General features: G+C 41.9%; 1 protein-coding gene across 1 annotated transcript in view; it reads left to right on the top strand.

The window, feature by feature from the left end:
• The first annotated feature begins 8274 nt into the window (after positions 1–8274).
• The window catches only part of ATP10D (ATPase phospholipid transporting 10D (putative)), an 87393-nt gene continuing 80770 nt past the window's right edge, over positions 8275–14897 (top strand). The window contains exon 1 of the mRNA XM_058670143.1: positions 8275–8456. The gene's annotated coding sequence lies outside the window, so the exon portion shown is untranslated. The remainder of the gene's footprint in view (positions 8457–14897) is intronic.

Here is a 14897-nt window from a genome sequence, read left to right as displayed (position 1 = left end):
TGAATCAGCTGATGAAAGATCTCTCTCTGTGTCTCCTTCTCTCTGTAAATTGGCCTTCCAAGTAAACATAAAGACATTTCTGCCTATAACATTATGAGGTTTACACAGATCTAGAATGAAGCAGGTATAATTTTCTTTGTTAGCCTTTCCCTTAGGATTGTTGCTATAATATGGCTCAGATTTAGAGGAAACAAGCGCTCAGACAGGTAATTACAGTGTTAGAAGACTAACTTTAGGCAGCCTTAATTCAGCGTCATAGAAAACTTAGGTCCTCGGAGCCCTGGCTGCACTAACGTCCACATCATCAGAACACAGCTGAGTATGGCTAAGCGTGCCTTGGCTGGTTTGATAGGACATCACAGTTATCTGCTTGATGTACTGGAATCCAGGGAAAGTATGGAGTAAACATTGTAATGCATGGGCTGGAGAGCGTTTTCAAAATTTATAAAGAACATTCACCTTCATGCAGACATTTTTGTTGAATCCGTTTTATTTTAATCTGTTTTACGCAAATAGAATTACTGAATTTTAAATACATTTTAACATGAAGTATGCAACTCATGAGCTTGTAAAAGGAAAATACCATCCCTGCGTCACAGCATTTTTAAGAGCTGGTTTAAAATGGACCCAGCATGGTAGCCTAGTGGCTAAAGTCCTCGCCTTGCATGAGGCAGGATCCTGTGTGGATGCTGGTTCATGTCCTTGCTGCTCCACTTCCCTTTTAGCTCCCTACTTGTAGCCTGCGAAAGTAGTAGAGGATGGCCCAATGCCTTTGGATCCTGAACCTGTGTGGGAGACCCCCAAGAAGCTCCTGTCTTCTGGCTTCGGATCAGCTCGGGTCGTTGCAGCCATTTGGGGAGTGAACCAGTGGATGAAAGATCTTTCTCTCTGTCTTTCCTCTTTATAAATCTGACTTTCCAATAAAAATAAAGAGTTGTTTTAAAATGATCCACACATACAAAACACTCTTAATACTTATAAAGGCCAGATGTTGATGATGCCAGTGGATCTTGTATGAACAGTAATAACCTACAGGGGGATTGGTAAAGGATTCTTCTGACCTGGCAGTCCCCCAAACCCCCTCATTTTACTCTGTCCATCACTGTTGTTTTCTAATGAGCAAAGAAACATAACACGATTTAAAATTTTAAAGGGATTCTTCATCAGGTTTCTCTAACAATGAACTCCTCTAGGGTATTTGCAGTAAAAGTTGACTTACGGAACTGCAATAAACACATCATTTTTCAGGAACATCATTTTGATGGAGAGAGAAATTCATATTTTTCTTGCTCTGCTCTCACTGTGGATCTACTAAGTGTGTCTTCCAGATGACAGATGGTCCAAATTATTCTGAACATTAAGCATTATGCCCTGGGTAGATTGCCACAGTAAGTTTTAAACAAATAGTTGATGTCAACATGTGCCAGCCAAAGCTGTTTCTCGTACCCCAGGGAATCAGCTCCTGGGGCGTCAAGTGCATTTTCTCCCTGACTGGGTTTTCAGATCTCAACTCAAATATTGTGAACTTCCAATTGGGAGCTTAATAACAACTGATTAATATTATGGACCAGGGCCAAGCATGCAAGAAGAAAGTCCAACCTTGCCTTTGACCTTGTGTTTCAAAGGGACTTCAACCTTATTTTAAAGTCCATTTTGTTACTATTTGCCGTAGAAACTTACAAAATTGTTTTGATCAGTCTTCAGTTCTCATGTTCCATATTGTATTTACAGCTTCCAAGAGAAAGGACACTCTTATTGTTTTTCAAGTGTATTTACAGTTTAAAGGAGGACCCATGTGTTCTTTTTGGATGATTCTAATTCTGTGTGTCAGCTTGGCTTGGCCACGGTACCAGATGTTTGGTCAAACATTATTCCAGATGTTTCTATGTAGGCATTTTTAGATGAGATTTCCATTTAAATCAGAAGGCCAATTAAAAACAGATTGTCCTCCATAAAATGGGTGGATCACATCAAATCATTTGAAATTCTTAATAGAAAAAAAGATGTTGATTTTCCCAGATAAAGGGGAATTTCGCCAGCTGTCTCCATTCTGATCAGAACTGCCAGACATCAACTCTACTTCTCCCCTCAGTCTCCAACATACACTCACATCCTGTTTTTTTATTTTTGTTTTTGCCTATGAAGGTTTATTTGTTTTTATTGGAAAGGCAGATTTACAGAGGGAGAGACAGAAAGAAAAAATTTCTGCCTGCTGGTTCACTCCCCAATTGTCTGCAACAGCCTATACAAAGGCCAAAGCCAGGAGCTTCTTCTGGGTCTCCGATGCGGGTGCAGGGTACCAAAGCTTTAGGCCATCCTCAACTGCTTTCCCAGGCAGGACACAAATTGGCACCCATCTGCTGATTCTTGGTTCTGTCTCCCTGGAGAATGCTAATGTATCGCTATTGAGCTTAGGAAATGGTAGGACATCATCAGCAATGTTAAAGTCTACTGTGTGCTCTTCAAAGTTACATGCACTTTATATTACAGACTGTGATAGGAGGAATAACCGGAAAGTTTATGGAAAGTATGCATTCTGAAAAATATATGCATGCATTTAAATTTTGTGTTTGTTTTCTTTTGAACTTTTTGAATTACCCTCCTATTTCTGTGAATAAACATCCCAGTCATAGAAATACTTACCAAAAATTAACCAGCACTTCACTCAGTAGATGACAGAGATGTCATCACATTCAGCATGGAAATTTGCATGTAACACAGTGAGGTACCTAACTTAACAGAGTGATGTTCCTTCATTTCACCAACTAGTTATGCACCCCCTATCAGAACAACAATGCCTCAGCTGTGTCTCTGCCAACCCAGGCTTGCTCATGTCAGGCTTCTGAAGAGCTTGGACCCATGAGTACATGAGGGCCCACTTTCTTACAGGCAACACGACTTATACAATGTTGGGGTGGAGAGGGCTCTATTCCTTCTCACTTTTCTTAACAAGGAAGATTTGAACTTTCACAGCCTCTTGAATGTATCCCTTCCTTTTCATGCTCACTGCCAATTTCTTGTTTCAAGCTTCACTTTCATCTCTCTCACACTGCCATCTCTGGACTATCCACTTACCATAGTGAGGTTTAACCTGCACTGTCTCCATGAAAAATCCTCACGGTACGGACTGAATTCTCTGTCTCTTTCCTTTGTTGCTATGTGTTGGCAGCACATTTTTCAAATTTCCAGATGTCCCATATTCTAACATATTGACATCTTTGTCCTTGTTTGGTTTCTGTTTCAGATTTGGCCAATGACTTTTCCTCTGTTTTTTTTTCATCAAGGCATTCCCACACATATTCTAAGGCCCACCAAAACGAAGTCTAATATTAAACTTTTGCTAGCTCCCCTACCCATTGAGAACTTATTCTTTACTTTCTATGCTCCTATAGCACCTGACAAATGCCCTCATCGTATGCATTTGTTATATCACCACTCCACAAAGTAACATGAAGCTTCTGGGTTTGTAATTTAAGGGACAGCATGAAAAAAATGATTTCAAATGACGAATCTCAAGCTCTACTTAAAATTATCCTACTCCATAAAAGGTGAAAGTTTCTTAGTAGGCCAATTTCAAGTCAGCCTGGAATTTTTCGTTAGAAAGTGCTAACAGATTGCTGAATCTCCTATACTTCAGCCTCTGCTCCCCTGATCATTTTCCAGATCTAGCTAGCGATGACTAAGGCACAGTAGTGCAGAGACAAGCCTGATAGAAAAATAGGAAGGAACAATGGGAGAAAAAGGCATCAAAAGAAAGGCATATTGCTTCTGAGAAGCCAAGAAAACAATGGCACCAGGAAGAAACAGTGAACAGATAGTTGGAAATGAGATCTGAGGCTCAGTGGAGAAAGGAGTTTGGAAGTCCTCAGCTTAGAAACCATTACTAACCCCATCATGATGAAGTAAGCAGTTATCCTCACAAAGGCCACAGACACACTGAGGTTTTAAAAGTGGAAATGAGCCAGAGCAGAGACTTCAAACTAAAATGAGAGAGAGCGAGAGAAGGAGGGAGGGAGACGTGGAGAAGGAGAGAGAGCAAGGATTTACTGAGGTTCATGTTTTATGGTGGTTTGGATAACCTGAAGAGAGTGAAAGTGGTTGAACCAAGGTTCAGATTGCCTGATGCCTGGCACCTGTGGGTGCTCAGTAAATATTTGCTAGGAGTACTCACCTGTGAATGTGATAAAGAATCATATAGATAAACACAAAGATTTCTCGCCCACATTATACATGCCTTGGAGTTCACTGACATTTCTGAAGAACCGACTGATTCATTTTCATATTATTCTCTCCGTGAATATCAGTTGACAAAGTGGAATCCTATTGAGTAAAGTAGCAACAGAATTAAGAATTTATTTCTTTTGGAACAGGGCACCAAAAAAAAAAAAAAATAATAAACTAGCCAACAGTGGTAAAGATTGCCACCAGTGCCATTTATTGTGTGAAGTAGAGCTCTTTCTTATTGCTCCATTATAGGTAAAATTTGACCATGAGCAAACTCTTAAATACAACCCTTCTATTCCTTGCTCTGCCAGTTTCTTGTTATAGGTTCTCCATTTCATATCTCTTGAACTGCAGAGTCTAAAACTACACAAAAGTGTTCACTAAAAAATGACAAATCATCGTCAAGAATGTCAACTGAAACAGACCAGTCTCCAGTGTCTCTCAAAACCTCCCCATTGACTGACTACATGCATATGTCACTTAAATCCCACACAGCCCTTGCTCCTCAAGAATGTTGCCTCTGTGTTGCATTCTCTCATCCTGATTTGCCTTTTTCCTTTGGCTAACTCCTCCCCATCCTTTGGATTCTAGCCCAGGTGTCACTTTTTCTTGGTATTTTTATCTAGCTGCATCTAAATTGTTTCCCCAGCCCTGGAATCTTCTCTGCCACTGCAATTTCCATTTGCAATTTTGTGATTACCTCTCTTCTCACAGACTACACTACTAGGTCTATGACATCAGTCACTTTGCCCACTTTTGGGTCCCTACATCTAACAGCCACAGAACAGACTGTCAGTATGAATGTTTGTGGGATAAATATGATAAATCTCAGCAAATTTGTCATTAATTGGAAGAGTAACTACCACATCTGGGACATACAGAGAAGGCTGTGTCCCAAAGGAGATAAAACAGACAATAATTATGAAGTTTAGACATCCTTGTGGGTTATACTTAATTCTCAAAATCACGAAAGGAGACCTCTTCCAGAGGAATGGCTTACCATGGAATTGATGTCCATTTAGTCCTTTGCAAAGTGGCATTTTTGTTTCTGGCAAATGCTTAAGGCAGAGGAAAAGGAAACGCTTATCAACCTCTCCAAGCTTCATATTTGTCAAGAAAGGAAGATGTTTATATAAATTTGGCTTTTTTATCTCCTGCTGAAAATTGTACTACCTTGCAGTAGTGCGTTTCCCTACATGTTTTCTGGTATTAAAATTCACAACGTCTTGATCCTTTGCACACTTATGTTTTGAATGTACCATTGAATTGCCTAATAAGAGGCAGGACTTGTGAGCCTCAGGTTTTCAAAGGGTTAATGATAGAGCATCTTTACAAAGATAAGGGTCTGTGAAGAGAGTGATTCTTTGAGTTTCAGAATTGGACCTTTCTCCCAACATTAATGGAAAGATGGAAGCTGAGTAGTAAAGGATGATAGTGAAGTGCACTTTAAACTTTGAAGCCATTATTTAGTTTTTATATTTCTGTAAGATTCAGCTAAAGTTACTCGATGAAAGAGTGAAACATTTCTTCAAATGGATTTATTAAAGTGGCTAAGTGGAAGTCAGAAAAGTAAAGGAAAAGTTAGCTACATACCAAGGCTTTCAGCAGCAACAGTATCAGGTGCTAACAGTGTCTTAGTAGACTTATCTTTAAAGAAGTACAGCTTGAATCAAGTGGTCAATTACCAGGCACTGAGGTAGTCAGGAAGACCTTAGAACTCTGTCAGGTACATATTCTTTCCCTTCCCTACCAGGGTTGGGATTTTTAGATATAGGAAATGGTAGCAACAACTAATACTAGACATAAGCAGTAACCAAATAATCAGGTGACTTCAGTCTTCCAGTTGTTGTCCTCCTCCTTATAACACACAGCTTACGAGATTAGCTTATAAACTGTTACCTCTACTTTCAGCCTACATCCAAACGAATCACTAGTTTCACATCTGCCATTCTAACTTAGCTCAAAAGCACTTCTCCCTTGGCTGGCTAAAGTTATCTCTTCTTTGCATCTCCTTAAAGGGCAGAGAAAGAGAGAGAGAGAGAGAGAGATAGTCTTCCATCTGCTGGTTCACTTCTCAAATGCCCACAAGCACCAGCATTAGGTCAGGCAGAAGCCAGGAAGCTAGAACCCCATAGGGTCTCCCAGAAAAGTGGATTTATTGTTTAGCAAGTGTAAATAACTCTTCGGAGAAAAGCTCCATATGAGAGGAACATTTGCCAAAAAATAATAAAGTAGATACACAAACTGAGCCTGCTAATTGTAGCTCCATGGTATGAATATATATATATATATATATATATATATATATATATATATATATGAATTAAAACATTTTGATCAGATGTATTTAAATGATAGAAGAAATACATGTTCTTTTATTCAGTCAAATGCTACACAAACAGCTAATTTTATCTCCTCACTCTTCTTTCTGCTTCATCTATTTACTAATTTTTTATTTGAGGAATGAAGCAACAGAGGGCTCCACAGATGGTTCATTCCCCAAATACTCACAATGCAGAGATTGTGTCAGGGTGAAGCCTGAAGCTTAATCCAGATCTCCCACTTTGGTGATAGGACCTACCAGTGGGAAGCTGGCGTGGACTCAGTCCCAGGCCCAGGCACTATGCTATGATTTGATACGCAGCCATTGCAACAGGCATCTTATCCTGGAGGTCAAAAGCCTTTCCTCAGTAAACAATTATGTTTATCTTGCCACATTTTATATAGCTATATTAAAGTATGCAAGTACACAAATGATAAATGTAAGGTTGTCTTATTACAAAGTGTTTCATATTGTGCAACAGTATTTTTTTACTTACATATAACAGATTTTCTTTTAAAATAATAACTTTAATCTTAGCCAGTGATACTGAACACTTGTTGCACATTATAATCACAAGGCAAGTTTTAAAAAAAAAGAAAGAAAAACTACTAGAGTCCCACCCCCAGAAATTCTGGTTTTCTTGGCCTGGGTGGGGCCTTGGCATCAAGCTCCCAGTCATTTCTGATGTCAAGCTATTTAGAACAAGCAATTGAGGCAATCCAAACAGGCTGCTATACCAGCTGCGTGCCTGACTCCTGACTCGTCCTGGTATGCACCTGCCCAGGGAGGCCCTCCCCTGAGGCTACATCGCGCTGATCTGGGGAGCAGGAGAAGCCTGCTTGAAGCCTTAAGCCCTGTCAAGAAAGTTGACTACGGAATAGGAGATCGTTTGCTCTTAAACCAGGTCAGGGACAGTCACAAAAAGTGCTAGTAGGACTTGGGATTTCCGAGGTCATACACATGACATTGTGTGTGCTGCTCAGAATTGACTCAGCCCCTGAGATTTGCCGCTGCCTGCAAAAAGAGCTTCCCTAATCAGGCGCCGCAGGAAGCCACGCCCAGAACGTGTTTCTGCTTCTCTCTTGGAGGTACTTTTCAGTGGCTGCAGAGACTTGTTTGGCTTCTTTCACAGTTTTCCAACTCTGAGTTCCCAAGTGTAACACTCCGTTTCCCTAACTCTTGCTATGTGTTTGAAGAGTCGTCGAGGGAATGAAGACACAGACACAAAATAAGAGAGTTTTGAGGAGGTTTTTACCCCACTTTCACATTTCTTTCAGGGTGAAAAAACAGGGGATGAGAAAGAACCATACTTAGTGGGTTTTCCCCCTTTCAATTTCTAGTTATGGAACCGTTCCTTTCAAATGTTTCTGTTTTATTTTTTCCCCTCCAGAACACAATTCTTCAGTGCTTCAGATTGAGTTAATTGAGCTCCTTGTGAAGCTGAACTTGGGTGAAAGAAGGGATTATGAACCAACCACCTGAACTGGAGCAAGCCTGAGCGCCAGGTGCACCTGGTGAAAGACCCAGGTGGGACACATCTCGCTCCCAGCCTTGGAGCCGTCCGAGCCTGGCTGATGGGCAGCTCTGTCCGACAGCTGGAGCTGGGAGTCCCGCCCACGCGGCGTCACGGGAGGCGGTGCAGCGCGCGATTGGCAGTCCGTGGAGCCGGAGGACAGGAGGAGGAGAAGTGGGCCGAGACTGCCCAGGCGCGGGCGCCGGCTCTAGCTGCTGGAGTTTGGGAGTCGGAGCGGTTTGTGAAGTGATTTTTTTTTTTTAACTTCGCAAAGGCAAACGGCTGGCTTGGAAGCCTAACCTGCTCCCACTCGCCGGACGTGCGCCTGGTTCTTTCCTTGAGCCCCAAGCGTCGCTCGCGGTCGTCATGCTGTGATGTGTGCCCCGGGAGGAACTGGTAAGAGGGACGACCCTCCTAGGGCCGTCCCCCAGGCGCCGCTTTACCCTTTTCCTCTTTCTCTTTCTCTTCCCCGAACCCCTACCACCAGGCGTCTGCTGCCACGGCTCCACGCGTTCCTTCAGGGCTCGCACTGGACCCGCACCATTTTCAGTCGTTAGATCTCTGAAAGGGGCCGTATATTATCTGCGCTGAAAGCCGGGCTTGTAGAAAGGTGATTGTGCACGCGCTCCCACGTGCACACATTCCGCCTCTCTCCCCCTCTCTCTTCCTCTCTCTCTCTCCCCCTCCTTCTCTCCTCTCTCTCTTTCTGTCCCTCTCTCCCTCTCCCTTCCTCTCTCTCTCTCTCTCCATCTTTCCCTCCCTCTCTTTCACACACGCACACGCCGTTTTCATCATTGTTAAAGTGGAAAGTAGTTTGGTCCAAATGGTGACAAGTGTTACCAGTTACCCTTGTGACTGCATCACTGGCAGATTGCTAAAAAGAAAAAGGTGTTTCAGCTGGACTAGAACTGCTTCTGAGGGGAGTGCTGCGTGAAGCCGGCCTTCCGGAGAGCCTCCCTGGGCCCCGCTGAGGGGAGTTGCGAGCGCCTGTCCTTGTCCCACCTAGGAGGCCCCAGAAACTGCTCTGTGCAAGGCGCAGACCCCTTCCCTTCAGGCCTCTGCCTGGTGACTTGGGACTGGGGTCCTTAGAGAGGGAATCTGATTACACTACCCCTACTCCTGAAGGCACTTTAGCTCAGGTCTTAAGAACCCAAGTTTGTAAGATTCAAAGTTTTACTCCGCTTATGCTAGCCCTTTTTAAGCAGGAAAAACCAGGCAGTTTTCCAGGTGTAGAGCAAGCCTCTGATTCCAACAAGAATAAGCCCTCTGCTGGGGTTATTGTATCAACCTTTCCCATCATTTAAACACACACACACACACACACACACACACACACACACACCACCCCTCTAGGCTTGACAAAAACAAAAATGCAACACATGATCAATGAAACAGAATAACCCAGTCAGTGCTGTGAAGTGAGACCCTTTTACTTGCGTCCACCCTAAGGGACAAGCCCTGCTTCTCCTTCTGACATGTCCATGTAATGTATAGACACTGAGATGCTTTCTGTCAAACTTACACAAACTGTATTGAAAACAAGTTAACATTCCCCACGCTTTAAGGAATTAAACTGTGAACACTTGTTACATGGTACAAAAATATGAGAATATAAGCTGTGAAACAGGATGTGGGGGGTGTTTAGCATTAGTGTTTCCAAAATTGATTTTTTTAATTTAGTGACTGCATCTAATTGAGTAGAATATCATTTTTATTGTTAAACTGGAGGAAATACTGGGTCATTGGACAAATGTGGTTTTTAGAATCACTTAAAAATTGAGTTAAAAAATATCCACATGTCCCAGACTTGATTCCACATTTTTATTTTTTGTATGATCTCGATGAAAAACCCTTTTCCCACCAAAGTATGGAAAAGCAAAGATAATGGCATCAATAAATCATTTGGGGCCTCTCCAGGCACAATGCTTTGATTAAGATCTATTAAATAAACTGCCAGCTCTTTAAAACAGAGCAATCTAAGAGCAAATAGGAGCATGCTAGATGCTATCATCATTCCTGGTTAATAGTTACAGCAGGGCAGCAGCCTTGCTGGCCTCTAGCAAAGGCTAGTGAGTAACATTTCTTAAAAATATCGCTCTCTTCCTGTGATCTTGGATGGATTTGTTTTGTTTCAGAAGTTATTTTTAGCCATATAAACCATACTGCTCCTGGCTTTGCATAGCAGGATGTAACAGTGACACTAAGTAGTTGAGGACTGATTGAAATCTTTTATAGTTGAGTAACACAGCTATTCTACAAGATTATTTGGCAACAATATATTAGAAGTATGAATAGTCCCATAATGCAACTCATTGAACCAATATGGTAGCATTCACTAAGACCTGAAGATGTCACAACCTTTGACCAAATAATCTTGAGTCTAGAAATACCCGCTCAGGAAATCGGCTGAACTCTGTGCAAAAACTTATGAATATGGATATTACACTATTTTCTGAAACATGAAACAAAATCAAATTCCCATTAGCAAAATGTCCCTAAGCAGGGAGCTGTATGGGAAGTGGAGTACTCGGTACACGGACTATTGCCTTATAGAATGCTAGTGCAGGAGGCAGGGACGTAGTTTACCGTGGTGCTGGCCCCTGAGTTTCTTTTCATATTCCTTATACTAACAAAATATTTGTAGCCACTATCACTTTTATAGTTCAAAAATTAACTTTAAAAAAAAAAGATACCAAAGTAAAGGCAAATGCTAAACTGTATTTTAATTATCAGCATACCTTTTTTCATATGATATTATGAAAAGAAATGCCTTTGTAATGTTGCTATAATCTGAATGTGGTTCCCCCCTGCAGCATTCACATGTTGATTCTTAATCCCGGTTGTGATAGAAAGAAGAGTGGGGACATTGTGAGTTGATTAGAGCATGAGAGTAGATCCCCCCAAATTAAGGGTGAGTGCCCATATAAAAGATGCAACAGGGAATTTTCTTGCCCTTCCGTCCTGTGAGGACACAGTAAGAAGGCACTGGAGATGCTGGAGAGCAAGTCCTCAGCAGACCACTAAGTCTGTCAGCATATATGAGATTCACAAGCCTGGAAATCAAATTGAAATTTGTGTTTGTTGGGAGGCCCATTCTATAATACAGAAAAATAACCCTTGATGTAATGGGAGGAACAGCACATTTCACATCACAAAGTGATATCCCAGTTAAGCAAAATCTATCCACAGACATCAGTTGATCAGTATGAAGAAGTTAATTTTTATCTGGATGCTGGAACAAGGAGCAAAGCTGGGACTCAGACACATGCACGCTAGTGTGGAATACGACATCCCAAGTAGCTGCACCCAGTGCCAGCCCTAACTGTGAACTGCTCTTATGTGTGATCGGTGGGATTCTATGTAATTTCTGTGTTTTTTATGTAACTAGCTATAGTTTCTAAGATTTCTTATGCAAACATTTTATCAGGGGAAAATCAGTACACTAATAGAGCAATTTGTTGAGACATGGATGACGCATAGATGGTGGTATCTGCTTACTCCACCACAAAGTTCTATTTCCTTTGTTATCTGATGTTATGTCAGGCATCATTATCTCCTCATTTCCCTGTGAAAACATCTGGAATATAAGGACAATCACAAAGCTCTTCTGTTCCTAGCTGTCTTCTGAAGCAACAAGCAGTGTTGGACCGATTGGAGTTTTACTTCCCTTTCTTTTTTTTTTTTTTTTAAAGATTTATTTATTTTTATTACAAAGTCGGATATACAGAGAGGAGGAGAGACAGAGAGGAAGATCTTCCGTCCGATGATTCACTCCCCAAGTGAGCCGCAACAGGCCGGTGCGCGCTGATCCGAAGCCAGGAACCAGGAACCTCTTCCAGGTCTCCCACACAGGTGCAGGGTCCCAATGCATTGGGCTGTCCTCGACTGCTTTCCCAGGCCACAAGCAGGGAGCTGGATGGGAAGTGGAGCTGCTGGGATTAGAACCGGCGCCCATATGGGATCCCGGGGCGTTCAGGGCGAGGACTTTAGCCGCTAGGCCACCCTGCTGGGCCCTTACTTCCCTTTCTTTTCTGTTGGTCATATCTGCTAATGCCTGGTGCTAAAAGGCTTGCATTAAATGCGCTGTATATTTCAAAAATCTTAATCTAATGCCTTTTTTAAAAGATGAGAGCAACTTCATTAGTAAAACAAACTTAACAGCTTTCAGTATAATTTTTGTGTAGGTTAGGTAATAAAGAACATAGTTTGTTGGCTGTAAGAATAAAAGTGAAAATCAGTTAAATAGGTTCAAATGTAGGAAGACGTTTTCTTCAATTTCATAACTAGGCATAGTTTTTAAAATGTTTCCATTTTCTTAAATTGGAATAAAATATATAGAAGATTATAGATAAAAATCTTAATTGTAATGTCACTTGAATGTTTTCTGGGACCCCTCTCTTACCTTTTATCTCATGGCCTTATTTTCAACTTCACATGACATTTTACATTTTCCAAATTCATGTGTGAGGGCTCTTCAAAAAGTTCATGGAATATACACACTATGAAAAAAAAAAACCCTGTGGATTGATTTCAAAATGTCCATCATCACATAAGCTTAATTTTAAATTTCATTTACTATGAGCTTTTGGAAATGTCCTCCTACCGCTTACGTGCCTAATCTTATCCTCATTGAACTGAGTATTTTAATATATTTTGTGGCTTTTATTCATTCTCACACACACAGCGTTATGCTTAGGGCATGGTGAGATAAGTGAACCCTAGAAGGTAAGCACCTTGAAGGAGGAGATTTTTGTTTTGCCAACTTACTTCTAATATCCATCACAACGCCTGATGTGTAGTAGGAAGACAGCAAACATTAGCTGAAAAGATGAGGTTACTGGGTACTTTCAGTGTGTTGTGGTACGGTATTTAATAGACTTCCTTTAAAAACTGTTCAAGGTGGTGATATTACCATTTGACAAATACAGACTCAGGAAATCCCAAAAACTCATGGTGAGTGGCTAGTTGTAATTCTATTGGCAGGGCTTGTATGCTTTCTGCAGTCTGTAGGGGCTTATTTTTTTTCTGTCAATAATCTTTCAAATTGAATGTTTTGGGAGGCAGGAAGCTTTGAGTAAATTACTGGGATTGACCAATTATTAAATTCATCTTATAAAGATGATCAACTTTTTCATACCACTCACACTTTTGATTTCTCTCTTACTGGTAAGCGAAGTATGTATTTACTTGAAAGGAATAGCGAGGAAAAGACAGTAAAAGAGATCTTCTACCTCCTGGTTCACTCTCCGGTTGCCTCCAACAGCTGGACATGGATCTGGGCCCAGGCCTGAAGTCAGGAACTTGAAACTCTGTTCGTCATCCATGTGGGTGGCCAGAACCCAGGGTCTTGGGCCTTCACCAGCTGCTTCTCGGGGTGTGCATTAGTAGGAAATTGGATCCCAAGTGCTAAGTAGTTGGGACCCACCAGGACTCAGAAAAGGGAAGCAGGCCCAAGTGGCAGCAGAACCCACTGCACCACAGTGTCTGCCCCTTAACTTTTTTTAAGGTTTATTTTTATTTGAAATTCAGAGAGGGAGAAATAGAGATCTTCCATCGATGGTTCACTCCTCAAATGGCTGAAATAACCGCCACAGCCAGGACTGGCCCAGGCCTGTGGGTGTAGTTATGTGGGTGTGGAGGCCCAAGCACCTGAGTCATCCTTGACTGCTCTGCCAAGTGTACTGGCAGGGAGCTGGATCAGAAGTAGAGCAGCCAGGTTTCCAGTGGGTGCCTACATGGATGCCAGCATCCCAGGCGGCACCTTCACCTGAAGCACCACAACACCAGGCCCCTAAAAATAATGTTAAACACCGGTAGTTCGTTTCCACTTAAGGTATGTCACAATTTCACAGTTTCTCTATTTCTAAATATTTGGGTTAGTTACTTCAATGCTTAGCCTAGCATCTTTGTGTTCAGGGAATAAGAGCTGAACATTTTTTTTTTTTTTGAGATACATTTTATTTTTTTTAATATTCATTTATTCATTAATTACATTGCATTACATGACACAATTTCATAGGTACTGGGATTCCCCCCCCTTCACCCCAAACCCTTCCCCCATCATGAATTCCTTCACCTTGATGCATAACCACAGCTCAAGTTCCGTTGAGATTCCCTAATTAAAAGTTTACACCATACAGAGTCCAGCATCCCACTTGTCCAGTTCAAGTTCAACGGCCTCTTAGGGAGGCCCTCTCAGGTTTGTAGGCAGAGCCAGCAGAGCGTCACCTCGATCAATTAGAAGCTCCAACATATCATCAGCAACAGTCCAGGTATGATGAGGCTGGTGCAGAGTCCACTGATTGACATAGTCCGTCTTAGGGTTTCCCCTTGTCCAGTTTTCCGCTGCAAGCATAAAGCTGAGGTGGTTGATTCATCTACTCGATTTTCCATCTTTTTTTGATTAATGCTTTGATTCCTCCATTTTGTTCAGGGGAATCCCCCTAAAAAAAACTTTGAGGCATTCCCAGTCCAGGCTCCTACATGTACTACTAGTAAGCACAGTGCCCGCCACCGTCCATCACTCCTATCAGCTGGTGGTTTTACCCCCTGGGTTGGCTCTCTTCTGAGCCCCGACCTCTATTGGAACCAATGAGTATCGCATCTCTTCCCCGGCTCTGCCCATCACACTCTCGTCCCTCACCTAAACCAGTGGGAGGAGTGCTGGTCGGGTGTTGCATTCCCTGCTAGCACAGGCCATTTCACCTTGGCATTTTGTGTTTTGTACTGTTTTTTTTTTTTTTTTTTTTTTTTTTTTTTATCGCAACCAAACCCGGCCAGGGCCCCACACAGTTTCAGCACTTGGGCTTGCCAGTGGATGACGTGAACCGACTCAGC

Source organism: Ochotona princeps, chromosome 11, assembly GCF_030435755.1.
Source record: "Ochotona princeps isolate mOchPri1 chromosome 11, mOchPri1.hap1, whole genome shotgun sequence".
Taxonomy (NCBI): domain Eukaryota; kingdom Metazoa; phylum Chordata; class Mammalia; order Lagomorpha; family Ochotonidae; genus Ochotona; species Ochotona princeps.
Note: the sequence above shows the minus strand (reverse complement) of the source record. Positions and strands in the feature narration are given on the sequence as shown.